Here is a 20,025-nt window from a genome sequence, read left to right as displayed (position 1 = left end):
GCTCACGCGGGTCCCACATCTCTTAGAAAGCACACTGAAGCTTTGATTCAATATTGAGCCATTAGGCGATTGCTTTCCCAAGCCATTTAACAGCAGCTCTTATGGATAAATAAACAAAAAAGGCTGTAAACCAATTATAGTGCGGATAGTGAAAAAGTATTTTATTAGCGGGAATTACAGATAGACATGGCTGCTGCTCGGGCTCCCTGTGCCCGGCACCTGCCCACTCCATCCCTTGGCATTCCGGCGACCCGGCGGGGCTCGAAGACAATGTGCAGCCAGCGGGGATGCCCAGCTCCCTTCGTGGTGGTTCCCCCATCCGCGCCAGCGATGCCTCCATTCTGGCAGGCACGGGTGTCCTTTGATCCGGAGACGTCTTGTGCCTCGACCCCAGGACAGCACACACAGCCCCTTCCCCACTGATCTGTTACCTGGAGCATTTACTGCTCCGGGCTTTCCACGGGGAACCGGTGCGGACAAACAAACGCGAGGCCATAAAACCCAGAGCAAATTGATTCGTCTCCTGGAAGGACCATTACCCGGTGTCTTAATGCGGTCCATTCTCTAAAACGAACGTTTCTAAACAGAGCAAACACTTCACCCTCCAAAGCAAATGAATTTCGTATAATTTAGAGCTAATTCTCTTTCATTCTGCCTGTGTGAGCAGGCGATAAGCGCACGCTTTGCCGTTCTGACAACAAGGTGGCGAGCTGCAGTGCAGGAAAGGGGCCTCACTGGGTATCCCGGTACTGAGGACCTCGGCCACGTCCTGGGGGTGGTGATGTCCTCCGGCAGCCCGGAGTTCCCGGAGGGAGCCCGGCTGGAGGCAGATCCCAGGGACCACCTCTGCCTGCCTCCTCAACCTGGGATGCAATTACTGATACTTGGCTTGAGTCCTTCCACAGCTGTGGGTTCCCGGGAGAAATCTCTGAGCAGTGAATGGGTCCCACCGGAGTGGGAAATGTTCCACTTGATGTGGAAAATGGGTGATGGTGGAGGCCGATTTGAATGATGGGAAAAGCCAATGGCCTCACTCGCCCCAGAACTGGGCTCTGCAGACACAAATTCGTCCCCGAAAGCGGTCAATATGCATCACTCAAGAGAGCTGCAGAAGGGTGCAGCAAGACACCAAAACATCTTCTACTAAACTCCCAGAATTTTCTGCTCCAAGGAGTTCCCAAGTGCTATGAATGTAATAGTCCTCAGCTGATTTTTTCACATTTTAAGTCTCCCCTGAAACTTTATGTAAACATTTTGCCTCCCACCACCTTGCAGCAAAGTGTTCCCCAGATTAAGTGCTGCCATGTGAGACACTGCTGGCCCTGCAGCTGACTGCATTTAAACAGTCTTAATTTTCCAACTAGAAGAGCCTGGAGATGTGTAGGCACGATGTAAGAAATTAAAAGGTGCATTCTTACTTCTAGCTCATTTATGGACTTTGAATGGTGAGCTCAGGTTCTCCTGTATATACACTGTAATCTCTGCTGAGAACTTTCCTGTCTTTACTCCCCAAGTCTGGTTTTGGCAGGCTTGGAATGACAAGAAACTTGGCCATCCTCAGTCTGTAGACAACCATGCAAGGAAAAAATGGCTGATACAAACATCTTTATTATCACTGATAGATGTACAGTCAAGTTTTAACCATTGAAAACAGAGAAAAGTAATGGGCATGTATCACACAGGAACAAATCAACAATGGAGCAGGTAGAATCACCACTCACCTTGAATCCTATTTGGATGTATGCTGCAGTTCAGCTGGAGATCCTTTATTTTACCTGCCCTAGGAAGTTTTAAAGGACTGTAGAAGTTGCTCATAATTTGGGGGTATTTGTGGCTGGCATGTTTGTTTAAATCCTCCAGCTTCACCCATGGAGCTGAAAAGCTTGGTATTGTGTCTGATGCTTGGTCCCAAAACCCAATTAATACAGTTGTAGTTCAGGTTGAGAACAACCTCCAGATATAATATCTCCAGAGGAGAACCTATCTGGGCAGCCTCTTTCAGTGTTCTGCCAACCTCAAGGCAAGGAAGTTTTTCTTCATATTCAAATGGAATTTCCCATGTTTTTGTTTGTGCCTATTGTGCCTTGTCTTGTCACCGGATGCCAGTGAAGATAGTCTGACACCATCCTCTGAGACTCACCCTTAAGATATTTGTGCACATAAACAGAAATTCTTATAGTAACCCTGCTAGTCCAAGAGATTAGACTGAAAGGAATCCATGATTCTGTACCAGTAATTAAAGGATGATGGTGATAGTAGCAATGCTAAGTAGAACAGCAGGTTGTAATTATCCTCAATGCAAGCACAGGAGTTCAGATATTCGACCAGCAGTAACAAATGCTTCAGATACACAGCTGTTGTCATCCTACAGTAACACCACACAATAACTTCACTGCAATATTTGACTTAGCATATTAGATTCAAGTACATTTTAAGGACTTGTCAAGATCCGATCATATTCCTCTAGCCTGATGTTTGACAGAGAAGAGACAATCTGCATAGTAAACTCATTTCATATTATATGAAGCCTAAAACTTTGCAATATAATACAAATCTCTGAATGGCCAGGGGTTCAGAAGGAAAAGTAACAAGCCTAACATCATATTTATGTGGTTTTAAAATATATAATAAATGTATCAAATGTATACACAACATGCTTCTTGAAATTAAAGGGCATTTGCAATGTTCCTACCTCCAAATGGTTAATACAGGGGTTTGATGAAAGTCACTGTTCTTTGGAAGTCTTCCCCAGTAGTGTCTGACAGACAGCACTGCAGGCTGCTGAAATCAGTGAAATGTAAAGCTGTCTGGATGCAATATTACCTTTTTTTTTTTCCCGAGGAAAGGTGACAGGAGCATTTTGTTTGCCTTTCAACACAAGTAATTTGTGAATGCCTACTCAATTAGCCCCTGTTCCTGTTATAACTGATGACAGTTTTATCATTCCTCCCACCATCTTAACTGTCTAATTAGTGTAAAATAGTAAGGAGTATAGTTCAGTCACACTTCCTAAAGTAATCTGGTTAGATTTTCTCCATCTGTATAATATTTAATGACTGCTCAAACTCTTTTATGGAATCCATATTTAGACAGAAAAGAAGTACTGAAGGTGAGTGGAGCATATTCACAATATATTTTTCTGCGCTCAGACCAACGTGGGTAAACTCTATCCATGGCAAGGGACCTTAGTGGGAGAAGTTGACTGGGAAACAGAGCTTTCCCAGGGATTGATTTTTAACCCCCCACCATGGCTGTATCTAGCAGAAAGGTAACCTTTCACAAAGCTGGTTAATAATCAATAACCATGTGAAAACAAATCTGTCTTTCCCTCTTAGAGCTAACGATAAAAGTGAGAGCACGAACTATTCCACCTGCCCTAAAGTAAGACTGGTTCATCAGCTTTTTTTTTTTTTTGGCAATAAGCTTTTTTAGACCTCTGAATGATTCAGCATTGGCACACAGCAGGTTCAGTTTGCTCTTCCCACCACACATCAGCTTCTTCACACCGCAGGTGTGAGAGAAGAGAGCTTGAACTGCAGGAAGACATGTTTACGCAACCATTTTAAACAAGACCTTGTCCAGGAAATATATAGGGAATTTGCCCTGGGAAAGCTGAGAATAGTAGAGTCTTTTATATATGTAGTCTCTTTATACACATTCTAATTTACATCTTTGAATTTTTTTCCATCTTCCCCAAAATTAATTATTTCATTATCACCAGGGAAGCGCTGAAGAAGAATTTCACTGTCTTGTAAGAAGAGCTGAGGAATTACTTTTGAATACTGTGAACCTTCCCACTGAAAACACAGCTGTTTCATGTTGTTTGCCCCACAGTTTTTTCTTTCTACTCAATGTTTATTATACCAGATAAGAGTAGAAAAAAATCAATATGTATATATATATATATCTGTATATTTATCCAGAAAGTTACAGCTAGAAGAATACAGGGTAGAATCATCAGCCTGAAAGAACTCCTCCTCACATCCCCTGACTGCTTGATTTTTTTTCCCCTTAGACCACAGGCTCTTCAGGGCACATGAGGTTTGGGGCTCAGACTGAACCTGTCCAGGCAAGTCACACCTGGCAGTTCTCACCATAGCCCTCCCCTCTTGTTTGACCATTGTAACTTTACTGGACTTCAACTATTTGATTTGAAATTTTCCATTCTGTATCTCTACCTCCCACCACGCATGTGGGGAAACTGCTTATAATTGTTTGGACTGGTATGAAGATGAAGCTGGGAAACTGTGATGCACAGTAGCTCCCCATGTAGGGAGGTTGTGGAGTTACTGCCTCCTCTGCAAGGCTCTGAAAGCAAAAACAATGGTGTATGGCTGATCCCAAACAAGAGTAGAGGACAGGAATAGCAGATATCTGGAGACAGCAACCCTGCGCAGAATTTTCCTGCTCTGTTTTCTTAGCTGCTGTGTTTCTTTGCTGGATTTTTAAGTATGTTAGCATTCCTGTTGGGATGTTGTCCCACAGCAATGTCTCTCCAGACCAACATTTAATCAAACTTTGAAATGCTGCACATCACACAGGTTCCACAAATACATCTTAAAATTTAGCAGCCAAGTCCTTTATGTGTTCACAACAGCGAGCAGATCCCTGCCTGAAACCTGAGGGCTGAATGAGAGCTCATTGTTCGGCAGTTGTGATATTGAGCCCTGCAGGGAAAATTCTTCACACTCCATCCTCCAGCCCTGGGCATGGAGGAAGAAGGTGATTTATGCAAAAGACACATGAGGTGGACACCCTTCAAAGAAAAGTAATTGAAGGTATGCTCCCTGCCCACAGTAAAAAACATGGGTTTGGAGGCCAGGAGAGAGAGAGGCTGTGCTCTCACCATCCCTCTGCCCAAGTGGGAAGCAGGACCTGGGCTGTGCTCCAGTATGTCTGGCCAAAGGGACTTGATCTAATCTTGGTCAATCTCTTGGGTTAAATTTTCCAGAATGAGTTTCCAGCTGCAAACACCTTTCTTTTTTCGGCAGCTGGTCTGCAGCAGCTTGAGGTACTCCCAAGACAAGGGGAAGCTTTTAGGGAACACCCAATGACACCAGGCTATGGAAGTGTCTTCAACCCTTTCAGTGCTGTCCACACAGGCTTGTTCTCAGCTCTTAGCACTTCGGAGCATATCAAGTGGATGCTAATAACTAGGGGAGACTTTTTAGCCTTATGAAATTTCATCTAACATGGATTTCAGAAGGTTTTTATATGGTTATGCAATGGCTGAAATTCATTTGAAAATCAAGGCATCAGGTTTCATTCCTCCCTCCATAACTGATACCACATAATCTCTGGACATGCTGTAAACCTTTCAAACTGCACAAAGGGAAGTGCTAGGAAGAAATCCACAAGAAAACTCACTTCTCTGTCCTCTGAGCAGGGGTGATCTAAAATCAGCAGTGAATCAGTCTGGAACTCAAGGACCTATGGAGGCAAAGTAGAACAAAAGCAGCATTCTTTTAACTGAGCTTGTCTATAACTTGTTGCAGATAAGGGCAGAGCCATGGGTAGGAGGAGGAGGGCAGCAGACAAAATGCCATGTCACAGGTATCTACTGAAGCTGTTCAGTCAGCTTCCTTGCTTGTATTTCCTTGCCTGTGTAATACACTACAATGGGCCTAGCTCTTGTGTTTATCCAACAAGGGAAGAGAAATGTATCCATCTACACCTCACTGGCTCATTCTGTCATTAACACAGGTTCCATTCTAAATATTGAAATAATGATATATTTTCTAAATTGATACATCTGCCTTCTGCAAACTTTTTGGACCTCTCATGTTTTTAAAAAATGAAGGAAATGTAAGTAGAATTTTCTCACAGATAACTCACTAAGAGAAAAATAAGTAGTGCAAATTAAATAATATGGATTTCTCACTTGCTCAGTGGCAATGACCACTGCTTTCCATTGTATATAAAATTATCTGAACATTTCCTGTACAGTGTAACATCTCTTAGCTTTGGTTATTTACTTATAATACACTGTTTTAAGTGCAATTTAGACATATTAAGGATCCATGTAGCTTCGAATATTTCCATTGATCTGCAAAACCCCTGTGCTTGCCTTTCTTGCCCCTTGCCTTGTCTTCCACCATTTTCTTTCATTTGCTTTCTCTTTCACTTTCTCTTTCTCTGTTCTAATCTTCTTAATTATATTTCCATCTAGTATTTCCAAATCCCTTAATTATATATCAATTTCCTTATTTTGTATACTACTTCTGTTCAGTATTTATGTATTTATTTCTGCATAAGAGTCACAATTCAAGTCCAGCTCAAGTTCATAAAGCTTTGATTTAAATCCACAGTTACACAGACAACTAGAAAAAAATCAATATCTTTACGAAGGGATGATGAAGTGCACACACATAATGGGTATAGGTTGGCACATTTAATTGAAAACTCAACCTGATTTTTATTCTCTGAATGATGCATGTAGGTTTTATTGCTCCTTACCTGCACGCTGGAAAGCCCACTGTCAATGCTTGAAATGATTTTATGTACTTGAACACCACCTGATTTAATGCATCAGCTGACAAGGACAAAGACATTGATTAAATGTCCTGCCTCAGGTGTCCAGAAGGCTGGAAAAGGTTGTCCCCTCAAAATAACCACTGAAACTTCACCCAGTAATCATTAACTCAGTATTTGGTCCAAGCTTTGGGAATAACAGGAGGCTTTAAAAAGCAGCAGTCAGAAAACACCCAGAGTGACTTAAGAGACTGTTTGGTCTTGTAGTACATTAAGGGAGAGTCAAATGGTCAGAGTCTCTCCTAACTGGTAAGAAATGCATTGGGCATTTAATCCTTGGGAGGGCACCTCTGGACTTGGGTCCTAGCAAGCATTGAGTGCTTGCAGAGGGACTGTGAGATCGTTGGTGCTCTCAGCTCATTTCAGTCTGTAAAAGCTCTGGGCAGCCTGCAGTGACCCTTGACAAAGTTGGTGTCTGCACAGCTAAAGAGCAAATGAATGCTTGAGCCTTAAAACACCGCACAGTAAGCTACAGCACAGCAACACCCAGCCACTGGATTTATAGCCAGCCATGACCATTAGATCTTTTGGCTTGAGGCAGTTCTTCTGTGTTGCACCTACAACAGTTTTTCACAGTCAATAAAATCCACGTGGCATTGCAGAAACCTTCATGAGAATAATTTCATCATAGCAACTGAAGGAAGTGAGACATCATCTTGTAGCAAAGACACTTTCAGAAACCCCACAGCCATCTGGGCCATATGGTCCTGCCACTAGCTCAAATTAGAATGACCTCCTCTTGGAGTAATATGCAGTCTCCAAAGATCCAGAGCAGACCAACACAGGCAAAGGCTGTGGAAGGGAAGGAAGTAAGGAAGGAAGGAACCTGTCCCAAGAAATAAATCCAGCAAAAGATTCCAGGTTCCCCATTCTTGGCTGGTGCCCTATGAAGTGATTGCTTCCTGCTCCCCATTGTGATTAGGAAACTTACAATTTAATAAAAGAGTGTTACCGTTGCCAAAACCTGTTTCTTAACCTAAATGACCCTCTTGTGAACCTCAAATGAAATCAACTGTGTAGTGCTCAGCTGATTTGTGCAGCAGCACCATTAATATGGTTGCCTAATTTACAGAGCAGCCAGGTTCTGGTTAACAGTGCTAGAGTGGGTAAGAAGGCAATTAGTGGACTATTTTCTACGCACACCGGAGCAGAAACTTGTGTATTAGAAAGTTCTTCTGGCAGGCGTAGCATGCTAAAAAGCTTTCACCTAAAATTATATAGTCTGACAAACAATATAAAAAAGCAAATTGTGCAATAAACAAATAACGTATCAGCCATTTATACAAACCCATAGTACTTAGACTTCTCAAGCTTGAAATGACTGTGTATTTTTTCCCCATTAAAATGTTATTATGGTCTATGCATAAATTGTTTTAAATTCAGAGTTGATATCACTGTGTTTTCAAATCCTTGATAGATACTTTTTCTAAGATGAAACATTAGCTCTGGGGGCATGTGGAATTAGCTCCAAGGATTTGGTCTAGTGAAAGATATACCTGTCCATGGCAGGAGAGTTGAAAATAGAGGATTTTTAAGGGCCTTCCAACCCAAAGTATTCCATGATTTTTCTTCCTGTCTGGAGCTGTGACACATGAAGCCAGCATCCTCTGGGGCTCTGATGCCCTTGCAGGAGCCAAGCAGGAGCTGTGGAAGGGATGCTGAAGGAAACAAACTCTTGTGGAAGTGAGGCCATGCCATGAACACCCTCTGTGCCCTTCCCTGGGGTTTCACCCAAGCTCCTTATTTCTTTTTTATAGTGTCAGACTTAGACATTCCATGAAACAAAGGGGAAAAGGCTTCTAAATTAGAATTCAGCAAAGCCACAGTCCCATTCTTCCTCCTGCCATCCAGTGGCTTGTATTTTGGCCATGTGCTGCTTCCCACATCAGCCACCCTCCTTAAACCAGGTCCCGGCACAGGTCTCTCTGCCTCCATGACCCTGCCTATCCAGCACCCCTTTTCTTGCTGAGGGCTGCACTTGTTCCCTGTGTACAGCTGCAAATGTTTTAATCCTCCTCAGAGAGAGCAGCAGGGCTGGGTTCTGGGGGCTGCTCTCTGCAGACCACAAAGCTGTATGGTTTTTCCACAGGGTTTTTCCTTTTGAGGGCCAGGTGGCCAGCCAAGCCCTCAGAGACAACCTCTGAGCTGTACTCAGGAAAGGCAAAATGCCGCTGCTAATCACTGACCTGACATGAGCACTAGGCAAATGGAGGCAATGTGTTTAGCTCATGAGTCTTCACCTTCTGCAAAGGCAAAACTAACTTAGGCTTGGACTTCTGTAGTTACGTGAGAAAAATCCCGCCTACATGTCTTGCTGTTTTAATTTGGCATTATCTGCTAGTGAGACACTTGTACATTGGGGCTTGGAGAGAAGGAAGAGGTGGGAAGTTGCCCAAAGCCCTTAATTAATTTCTAAACATTGCTATTGTCATATCAATAGCCTGATACAAACATGATACCAAGCGCAAGATACATATTCTCCAGTTTCTTGCCCTGCACATCTGGCTGAGGTGTGAATGTGGGGGTATCAGGGTATCAGGCTGCTCTCATGTCCCTCACTCACCTGTTTTCCATCCACAGACACTCTGGACTGTGCCTGGAGCCTGAGCCATGCCAGCCACTTAGCACAGCCTCAGAGAACCTGAGCAAAGCTCCCGCCTGATCCTTAGAGATCACGCCATGCCCAGCAGTAGCCCAGCTGCCAGCCAACAGTAGCCTCTTTGCCCCTGGGAAACAGCATGCCCCATGTATCCACTGGCCACATGTCCTGCCATCTTGCCACTGGCATGTATTCATTTATCAGCTGCTCTGTGTTCAGGGTATCTCCCTCATGGAGTCAGCAGTGGGAATGTGTTGCTGGATGTGAGAAATATGCAGCCTTAGGAGTGTCTCAACATAAGAGGGAAGAACTGCTGTCTACAGGGCTGGGAAAGACAGAGCAGCTTCTTGCCTCAGGAAACAACACAGAAGTTCACTGGTTTTCTAAAGTCAGACAGGCCATCAAGGAACCTGGCCTCCTCCTAAAGACCATTCCCCCATCCCAAACACCTATATCCCAACCCTGACACCTGCAGTATCTTTCTGGCTAGGCACAGAGAAGGAAGTCTCCTTCCATAGAAGTTCCTACAGCTTCTCTGCATGGACATGAAAAACACTAGCTGGCATGCACAAAGACCAGGGAGAAGTCCATTCCCCAGTGGAAAGATGTTCTTGGAGGAAGTTAATACATCACCCTTTGCTCCTTGAGTTCCCTGAAGAGGTTTTTCTTCTGATTGATTGATTGATTGATTGACTGATTGATTGGTAGGTAGGTTATTTTTTTCACAAGCAGTAAAAACCTGAGCCAGGAGTGTCCTGTGGTCAGCCAGTTCAGGTTCTGTTCTTGCTGTCTGTGAGATGTACTATTGGCTCATGGACTGAAGAGTGGTCTGAGCATTTATTTCTCACTGAGGTTTCCTTGTGACCACATAGGAGGTGGTGAACAGAAGGCTCCTGTGCTCTCAGGTTCAGCATGGTCTGGTTTGCCAGAGCATGGCAGGAGCCACTGCTGCCAGCCTTCTGCCTCTCATACTGGTGTGCAGTCCCCAGCCATAGCTCTGCTGAAGGCAGGAGAGAGCTTGGGCTGTCAGAGCTGGATGATGTCTCCAAGCTGCTCCCAGAACCAGCAAAAGCTTCCTCTCTTTCCCACCTGCTTTCCAACTGGAGGTTTGGTGCTGTGTGCTGGGAAGAAGACTTGTTATTGCAGTCCCCTTGGAGGGGCAAGTGTCCTGTGTAAGTAGGTGGTCATCTCAGACACAGATTGCTTTTGTCACAGGGCTTGGCAGGTTTAATTTTGCAGACCCCCAAGGTTTTTTTCATTCCCTGCACAGAAATACAAGTTATGCAAATTTCCTACAATTCTAATTGGTGATAACAGGTGTGCTTTGCAAAGTGTTTGTGTGTACAGATGAGCAAAGACTGCACCTGGATGCACGAATTCTAGGATGCTTTAACAAGAAGTTTATAATGTTAGCAAGTTGGGGGTTAGGGCTGCAGCTGCTGAGTAGATAGAAAATTTCAGTTCAGGGAGTTAGGACAAGCACTCCAGGACTGACTTACCAGCTGCCACTGGTGGAGACAGAAGCTGTGACCAACTGGGAACCTGTTTGAAGGTGACAGGAAGGTCACTCTAGAGGTGTTATAAGAAAATACTCTGTAAAGCATTCAGTGAAAATAGGGATGTAAAATAGATGTGTGCCACCCACCCACTGCCAGTCTAAGCAGAATGCATCATTTAAGTGCCCGGGGCTGGTCCACACTGGGAGGTGGAGACAGTTCCACGTCCTTGTACAGGATACAGGTTCTCTCCAGGAAGGCATGAAGGCAGTAGGTTGTTAAAGCGTCTTCCCACACAAAGCCCTGAGAAGTGCACTTGCTAACCCTTCTTCAGATATGGGCAGCACCTCTTCTCCACATGCAGAAACTCAGCTTTATGGTTAGGTGACATGGGATGGGATGGGAGGGGGCTTAGGGGATAGACCTGGACTAGACACGAATTAGGACACCTACTTGAAAATAGGTGAATGACAATTATGAATATTCCAAACAGACACCAAATATTTCCCTGGTATTTCCTTGCAGTCCTTTATCGCTTTCTTTCTCATCTGTCAGTCTGGAAAATTCTGACCATCAATTCAGTTTAGGGATTTGGAACCTTGAGTCTTTCTTTATGTAATCATGATCCAGACTGGCTTACTATTTACAAAAGAGCTGTGAAGAACAAAAATGTTTTTTGGCTTATTAACACTGTTTATATTGCCAGATGCTGGCAGACAATTAAATTATGTATCGTCTGCAGTTTTTCAGTTAAAGACATTCAAGGAAAGCCATTTCAACAGGTGAAGTTACACAGGTTGTTACAAAGGAAACACCTCCAAAAAAGCTGAAGTCCTGGATTAATTAATTTCAGGTGTGACAGTCTTTGCAGGTACATCTCTGCAGAAACCACAGACTTGAAAAACAAGCTATAAATCAGGATTTTGAATTCACAACAGCCTGGTAAGATGATAAAATCAGTTAGTAGCCCTAAACACAAAATTTGAAGATGGTTGTTCTTAAAAATAAAAGTTTATTCAATTTAATTTAAAAAATAACCTTTAAACTCCCAGAGCTTCAACCAAGAAGCATTTGGACCAAAATTCTGATTTTTACAGAAAAAAATGAAACCACCTCTTGGAAGAGGAATTGCATTTTCTGAGATAGAGGCAAACACATTCTCAAAAAAATTGTCTAATCAGAACACCATTTCCAGTTGCAAAACAATTGCAAGACTTTGTGGGCTGGTCATAGTAATTGATCCCATCCTTAGGTACTGTGAGTCACCTGACATCATCTGAAGAACAGTATCAGTAACATATATATATATATATATATATATATATATATATATATATATGTGTATCATTGCAGAGCAGTAATTTTGGTTCAAGAACTTTTGAAGAAGAAAACAAAACTGTAAAATTACATGTCGGATTTTTTTCTCCAGTCATGACAAGTTTATATATGTTCCATAATTTTCTGCTCTCCAGTCCTACATCCAACAGTTACCTGCAGGACAATTTTAAGGAGAAGGACAGACATACTCGATTTTTTCCCTCTGTCTACATTGCACTGACATTCTTCTTTTCAATTTGTGAACAACTGCAGCCCATGGAAATGAGCCATGGAAGACTGTCTCCTGTGGGAGGGACCATATGCTGGAGGAGTGTGAGGAGTCCTCACCCTGAGGAGGAAGGAGCATGTAGACAACATATGATGAACAGGGCATAGCTCCATTCTCCATCCCCCTGTGGCCCTGAGGTCAGGGAGGAGGGAGATAAAATTGGGAGTAAAGTGAAGTCCAAGAACAAGCTCCCAGTCCTGCTTGCTGTTCCTTAGTAACAGCTTCTAACTGTGCATCTCAGGAGTTTTACGTGTGAGCTTAGTGACACTGCTCTGTTGGTCATCCACAGCTCTTCTGTGCTATGCACATGGGCATATTGACCTAAAAAGCTGTCTCATGGGCAGAGGAATTTTGCAGGGGAGAAAGTCTGGGGCAGTGAAACCATCATATTGATGGTTATTGTCACTATGCCAGAGACCCAAAACAGCAGTAGGAGTCCCCCAGAATTTGCAGATGCTTTTCCTATAAAGTATTACATGTTTTAAATATGACAATATGTTAATCCTAACAGGGAAACAACAGTAAATATTAAGCAAGGACCACTTGGTCCTGCAATGGGGCAGTGGAGAAAGGATGAGACATCTGGTGCCAGGTTTCAATAACATTTCTCCAGTAAATTCCCACAGGGTCTAGCAGAGGTTTGTCTCTTTGTGCATGTGTGGAGCACATTTATGCTCTGCAGAACATCATTAGAAGAAAACCACACAAGAATATTTTATTAAATGGAACTGCAGGACCACCCCATAGGGCAAAGGCAGGCCAGTATGCTCTGGAGGAGTTTTCAGCAGGGATTAGCATAGTCTGTCTCCTGGCTGAACAGCCTTTCACACACCCAGCATGCTCTGAATCCCTCTAGGCTCCCAGGACTTTGACTTCAACCATGCCCTTGCAAGGGGAAAGGGACAGCTCCTCAGAGCTACTCAGAGGGGCAATCTGCCTGAACAAGATCAAGGCAACACTTCAGAAAACAAAAAGGGTTTGTGTCAGATTCACTCGCCTGAATGTAGGTGCTCTGTGGGCTACTTTGGGATATCCTATGTCATGTCCAATTGCAGCTTTGCAAGAGCGATGTCTCCCATAGGACCCATGTTATTTTTGGTAGGTACCTTGACTATCTTACACAACTAAAGGACCCTTGGAATGAAGATTTAGGCAACTAAGTGATTTCCCTGCTGACTCTGAAATACTTTGGTTGCTACCATGTCCTGTTCTTATAAACAAGATGCTTTTATGTTACTTTAACCTACAGTTTTTTGTCCTTCTTGCAGCCTGGTAAAAAGCACTCACATGAGTCCCTTGAAAACACCCAGGTTGCTCACAGCAACCAGACTACCCTGGGATGGTAATGCCAAGGTTTGTCTTAAATCAATGTGACAGAAATAATGATTCATAAAATAGCTGCTACTCGCTACAAGGTAGGACTGTAAATCATGCTATGAATCTTTTCCAGCGCTGGAACTGTCAACATCAGGTTTTCATATATTACTATTTTATTATTTATATTACAGTGAAGGCTTCCAGTGCCTTGCTACTCCTACCACTGTACAAGCCCAAAGGTTCAGTATTGTAAATGCTGCAAATTCTGTGGGAGAGGCAATGTTTTTAATTAGCCCAATGGAAAGCTTGGGAAGAAATGGGCAGGTTTTCCTGAACACAGGTGCTTCCCCACACTTCTCTACCAGGTTTGAAATGAATTTTGGTGCCCCCAAGCTCTTCTTATTTTCCCAGTCACATTACCTAAGTACTCCTTTGGCACTTAAGTGTGGACCCAAGTCCACTCAAGAGCTGCATCTTGCCTCAGGCCCAATCTCTGTGTCAGGCACAAGTTTGAAGATGCAAGGAGAAGATTCAGACTTCTGCCATGACTCAGCATGGACTTAAAAGTTCTTTTGCCTGCAGTGTAGACTAGCCTCAAGAGCACCAAGGGCTGATGGTGTCAGTGCCTGGATTTGGTACGCACATCCAGGAGGAGGGGTGGGGATGCACCCTCTCTTAGCCATGGCTCACACCAGGCTCCAGGCTTTGCTTTGGGCCTGCCACAGTAGACATATCTGGAGGAACTTAACTGTACAGAGTAGTACTGACTTCTCCTCCCAACACGATGCTTTCTTCCTTCCATAGCCATCTGGGTGACACTTCAGCAATGGTATCCTGTAAATCCGGAAGCATCGTGATTATAATTATTTCACATCTACTTACAATCATTATCTCTGCCCTGGCAGGTTTCACTGAAGCAGGTATTAGTTGTTTTGCTACTTGGCAGTAAATTTTTAAGTGGTAGACATTACGGCTGGTAGCATTATGTATCTGTTGCATTTAACCTCCTTGCCTATTTCCTTTGGACCTTAAAATGTTTTATTATATCAAATGGCAATCAACATTCCTCAGGGGTGAAGGTAGCTACATGACATGTTTACTGAGGCAGCCAGCTGTCGCCGCTTGGCAAGCAACTTTTATCATAAGCTGGTTGAATTTAACATATATCAGCATTTATCAGCCCTGACTTTGTCAGTTTTATAAACGAAAACCAAGAGACAATAAATCATTTGGTGCCCAGGTGATACTGCATACATAAGAGAGCATATTTACCAGACCGGGTGGATTCAACCAACAAAAGGCACCTAAGGTTCTGTTATTTGATCTGTATTGAATATAGCCTCAGATGTCTTTTTTTGGCACACCATCCATATCTGAAAGCTTTGGTGAGATATGTGCTGGATGGTCCCATTTGTTTTCTTCTAGGCTGGCTTCTTCAGCCTTCACTCCTGCCCAGTAGTACGTCAACATTTCCACTGACTTCTGCTGAAGTGCTTTTGATTGAGCATCCGTAACATAATTAATGTCTTCTCACTTGTGAGGGATGGAGCACAGAGATGGGAGGAGAAACACACTGAGGTGGGGTAAGTCTCCATTCTTAAACATAAATGATTGCTCTAGTACTTTGCAGTCATGCTTTATACCAGTCTCAACAGATGTCCTGTGAATCTTCTAGGATTAACCAGGACTTGTAAGTGACATCTACACTAGTAAGTCAAATGGGTCAATATCTGCTGTCTGACCCTAGGGGGTAAGTAGCAAAATGCTGTTCACATCCATATAACTCAACCCTTTTCCCCTTGAGTGTTGGTGGCTTATCCACAGCACCTACAGGGAAGAGTTCTGTGTTGCTCCTGAACCATGTCCAGGCTAGCTGGCATGGGATAAAACCTGCTAGGGACTGTGCTGCAGCCTTAAACACTGCAGGTGACTGCAGGACAAGGGTTACATCCTGCATTTGGGAATAACTTAGGTCATGCATTATTGTCTTTGCCTTGCTGTCAGTGATTTAACATAGCCTGGAAAATGAGCCTGATCAAGTGTATGGCAGCATGGGAAGTCCTCTAGAGAATTGTTTTCATTGCATCTGTACACTGTAAGGCTAATGAAAACCCAACTGCAGAGATGCTTCCACTTTTATGCCAAGGTGGATATTAAAATACTTGAGGTTTGGAAGCAAACTGCCATCCACAGGAGTATGTCCTCCATCAGTAAGAGTCATTAAGACCATATTTGTACTGCTTAATAGAAAAAGGCCAGGGAGTGATGTCTGGTAAAAATTAAATTACACCACATGTCTCATTACCCACCCTGCAGCGTGCTAACCTTTCCATTTGTGGGGAGTTGGGGGAAAGGTCCACTTGTAACAGCAACACCTATGCAGTGTGACCAAGCAGGGGTTCAGCGCTCAGGCTTTCCCTGACCTATGTTTGGCAATTTATGTCATGTTGTTAAGATTTACAAGCCCCACCATTTTCCCACCCTGAGCTCTTTGCTAAGACAGTGTCAGTCTTTTTACGTGACAGCAGTGATGAAGACTCTTGCACTAATGTGCCTGGAGCCACCTGCTTCACAGCATGAACACAGGCTGGTTCACTCAAGAGCTGGGAGACCTTCCATGCTCTTCTCACAGTCCATCCCAGAAGGAGAGAAATGTTCAACAGAAGGTTCTGTTAATTGTGCCAGTCTCAGAGTGGCCCAGTGCAAAGAGCAGTGATCTCTGCTCTCACATGGGCACCTGAGCCTGTGGAAAAAAAGAGGGCATAGAAATGTTGTAGCTTGTGTAATGAACACTCTTGCATCAGGTAGGATGAACTTGATCATCTAAACCTGTGCTGAAAACTGTGGGTAAATTGCAGAATAAAATTAGCCATGGCTGGGGTACAGAGTAAAGTATCCAACTTCTTTCTGGTTAACATACAAACTGAGTACAGTTTCCATGTTTTCCTTCCCCCAACATATTTGTAGCAGATCTTTAATTTCAAGCTTTTCCAAAGCCTTTCTATGTAAGACGAGCTATTCAATGTTTATTTGATAAAAAGTCTTTAGAAATTTTTAGATTGTACCAATTTTATTCCTTTTTTACAACTATCTTCTTCTCATTCTCTTGTTCAAAGCAGAATTTAAAACTTCCAAGGTTGTCTGCTATCAAATATTCCATCCTTGGATAGACTTAGGATATTTTTATTGACAAATATTAGCTTATTGCTCATTCTCACTGCAGTGACATGAAAATCCATTGGGAAATGGCAGCTCAGGGAAACCTAGCAGCTTCCCAGCACATCTCCTGGCAAAGCATGCTCTCCAAATTCAGTGTCAGTTCCACCAGTCTCCCAGACTGCAGCATTAAAAAACTTGAGTCGAAGAATGAACAAAGAACAGGAGTTATTTGTTCATATCACAAATATATCACAAATGCAGCAAAAAACAGGAGATCAGGATGAAGCTTGTGAACATGAGGCAGAACTCAAATAGCCTGAAGCAGGGTATGCCTGTAAGCCATGAGATGAGCTAATTGCTGTAAGAGCTTACAGTTCTGCAAAGACGGGCATGAACTCAGGAGCTATATACCCTGTGTCCGTGTAGACCTGGCTACAGCACCACGGTGGCTTTAGCAAAGGCTTTTGCTTCTCAGCAAAGTCTGAAAATCAGCTTGCAGCTTCTGCAGAACGACGAACAGCCCAGGTGACACAGTTGCATTGTTTATTTATTCCCTTTTCCCTCTTCCCTGATTTTCAGCTGAAAACAGCCAAGGTCTTTCTTTCTCTCTCCCAGCCTCCCTGCTACCAGAAGAGGAATAGCATAGGCAGGCTCAGGACTGCAGAGGAACGTATTTATGCTCCCTCCCCACTGTCCCCACTGGAAGGACAGTCAGTCCTAGGACATTCTCATGACAGAACTGCTAACTTCTAAGAGACTTTTAAACTATGAAACAGGAAATCTTTAAAGGACTGATTCCCTAGAATTCTCTTTACAAATGAGCTATAACAATGACAATTGCAAAACCATGACTTTCTGCACTATATAATTCCAAATTCTCTAACGATGGTAAGTGATGCTCTCTGGACATTGCACGCTGTTACCTGAGCTTGCAGGTTTTCCCTCTACCTCCACTACAGCTCTATTTGTCAAAGCTGGTACGTCTACTTTACTTTCTCCATCTTAGAAGCTCATACATCTTAACACTCTGTGAAAATTGCTTAAAACTTTCTTTTACCCTGAAAAATCTGTCCCTTCACTGGCATATATGTTAATTCCCACCGCCATAAACAGGGATCATGCTTCACACTATGATTCACTGAATCAGGGCTGACGTGACTGACCACAAGATCTCTGACAAAAATAAATTTAAAGGGACATGAGACTCTTGGCTCTTCATTTCATGTGATCACTGGACCCAAATTCAGCTATAACTGCCAGCATTGCTGATGTTGCTATGACACAACAGGCTAAAACAGCTGTCCCCAAAGTGGGGTGTGTGCAATGTGATCCATTGGGGTGTGGGGAGAAACTATGGTTTTGATACCATTAATAAATAAACTAGAAACAAAAAAAAAATCCAAACAAAAAACAAAAACAAAAAACCGCCAACCAACCAACAAAAAACCCCAACCAAACAAAACAAAACCAAAAACAAACACAAAAAAAACCCCAACAACAATATGTTGTTTTGGGTGTGCCCTAAACACTGTCTTAAGATGTCAAATTCCAGTCACAGCCAAATTCAGACAGTAATTAAATAAAGAAACACCAACCCCTTTAACACAACCTAAATGTAAACATTTAATAGATTGTGTATCAACATTTCAATTCCAAAACCCTTGTCTGGATATTGGCCTAATTTCTTTAAATGAGTGCTAATAGGCTAAACAACTTTGAAAATACAACAAATAATGAAAGTTGCAGTCCTACCTTTTCCAGGCTTATTTTGAACAAGCTCCTGTAGAAAAAAAAGTAGATTTTTTGTTCATTCTACTGAAAGACAATTGTAGCCAGTGTTGTCTAAAAATCTTGCACATCATCTTGAAGTTGTTTTATCTTTGATGATTTAATGTCAGATTAATATTGACAGTCTACCTCATTTGAATCACCAACTCTTTATGGGCACTCAGGTGCGTGGTTTCCTAATCCAGAGTCATTATGTGTGCTTGGATATGCCCCTGTTCACACCTTTCTTACTCCAGGATTAATCATCCCAGCTTCCATTGTCCCCTAACATCCTTCCAGGCTTTGCCAGTAGTTTACAAGTCTATAACAGAGTTCTAGATAGCTCTTTAATGTTTTTCCAATAGAGCTTATATTAGATCAGGTACCCAGCTCGGAGTGCTACTGGATTTAAGGATAACTTAGGTGGTGTTTCAGGAGCTGACAGTAATGCTCAGCTGCAACATCGTGTCTTGCTCGAGAAGTACTCTTATTTAAGGCTGCCTTTATGGTCACACTTGACCCACATTTCAGTGAGATTTAAATAGGAGTACTTAACATGCTTCAATGCTGCAGAAACCTTTCTTGTGTGCACTGAAAAAATTAGGAGTTACTGATCCTAACAGGCCGACAGCTCACTGCCCCAGAGCTCCTGGGTTTTCCAGATCCTCTGTTAGATTCATACAAGCCAAACTGCAAAATTTAAGTGAAAACAGAACAGAGCAGCCCTGGCCGTTGCTGTAGAGCCCTTCACAAGCCCAGGAGAGGTGCTTCTGTCCCTTCCAGTCCTACTGAGCTGTCTCTCTGACAGCTGACCCTTAATTCTCCCCTGGATGTTTCTGGCCCACCGCAAGAAGCTTGCCTTCTGTACTAGTCCAGGCTCTCAAGTGTAACACAACGTTCTGGTGAAAAAGCACGTGGATGTGACGGAATGCGGCAGTTTTGAAACATTGTGTGCAAAAAGCATTACTGGCACCAGCCTCCTCATACCTTACACCCAAGTACAAATCTTACCGTCCTGCCACAGGGCAACATGCTGGACAAACTCTCATGCTCCTCTACAGAGAGAAGAGCATCACTTTTAAAAAGCATCATACTTTATCTTGAAGGATCCCGTGGAAGGAGAAAGATAAGATCTTTACAACTTCTTGTAACTTGCCCCAGCAGCGGATGGGACCACGCAGGGGTGGTACAAGACGCTGGGCACTTTCGGCCACCCCAAAAGGCAGCGGCTGCCGGGCTCGCTGTGCAGAGCACGTCTCAAGCCGCTCGGGGCTCTGCCAAGGGCAGGTCAGCTGTCCTTCAAGGGCGAGCCCGGCCGGGTCTGACGACAATGTCACTGCGGGGACATTTGCCCCGCAGCAGCACTGCCGGCGCTCCGACGGGCGCCCCGGGAGCAGCAGGGCCGTGAGGGCGGAGCGGCGGCTCCGTCCGGCGGCTCCCGGCGGGCCCGGGCAGGTGGCCCCGCTCGCCTCCGCTCCGTGGCCGCCAGAGGGAGCTGCGGGCCCACGTTTGGAGCCAGGCGGCGGGGCCCGACGGGGCGGGCCGAGGCA

The sequence above is a fragment of the Cinclus cinclus genome, chromosome 2 (genome assembly GCF_963662255.1).
Source record: "Cinclus cinclus chromosome 2, bCinCin1.1, whole genome shotgun sequence".
Lineage (NCBI taxonomy): Eukaryota > Metazoa > Chordata > Aves > Passeriformes > Cinclidae > Cinclus > Cinclus cinclus.
This window is presented reverse-complemented; position numbering follows the sequence as displayed.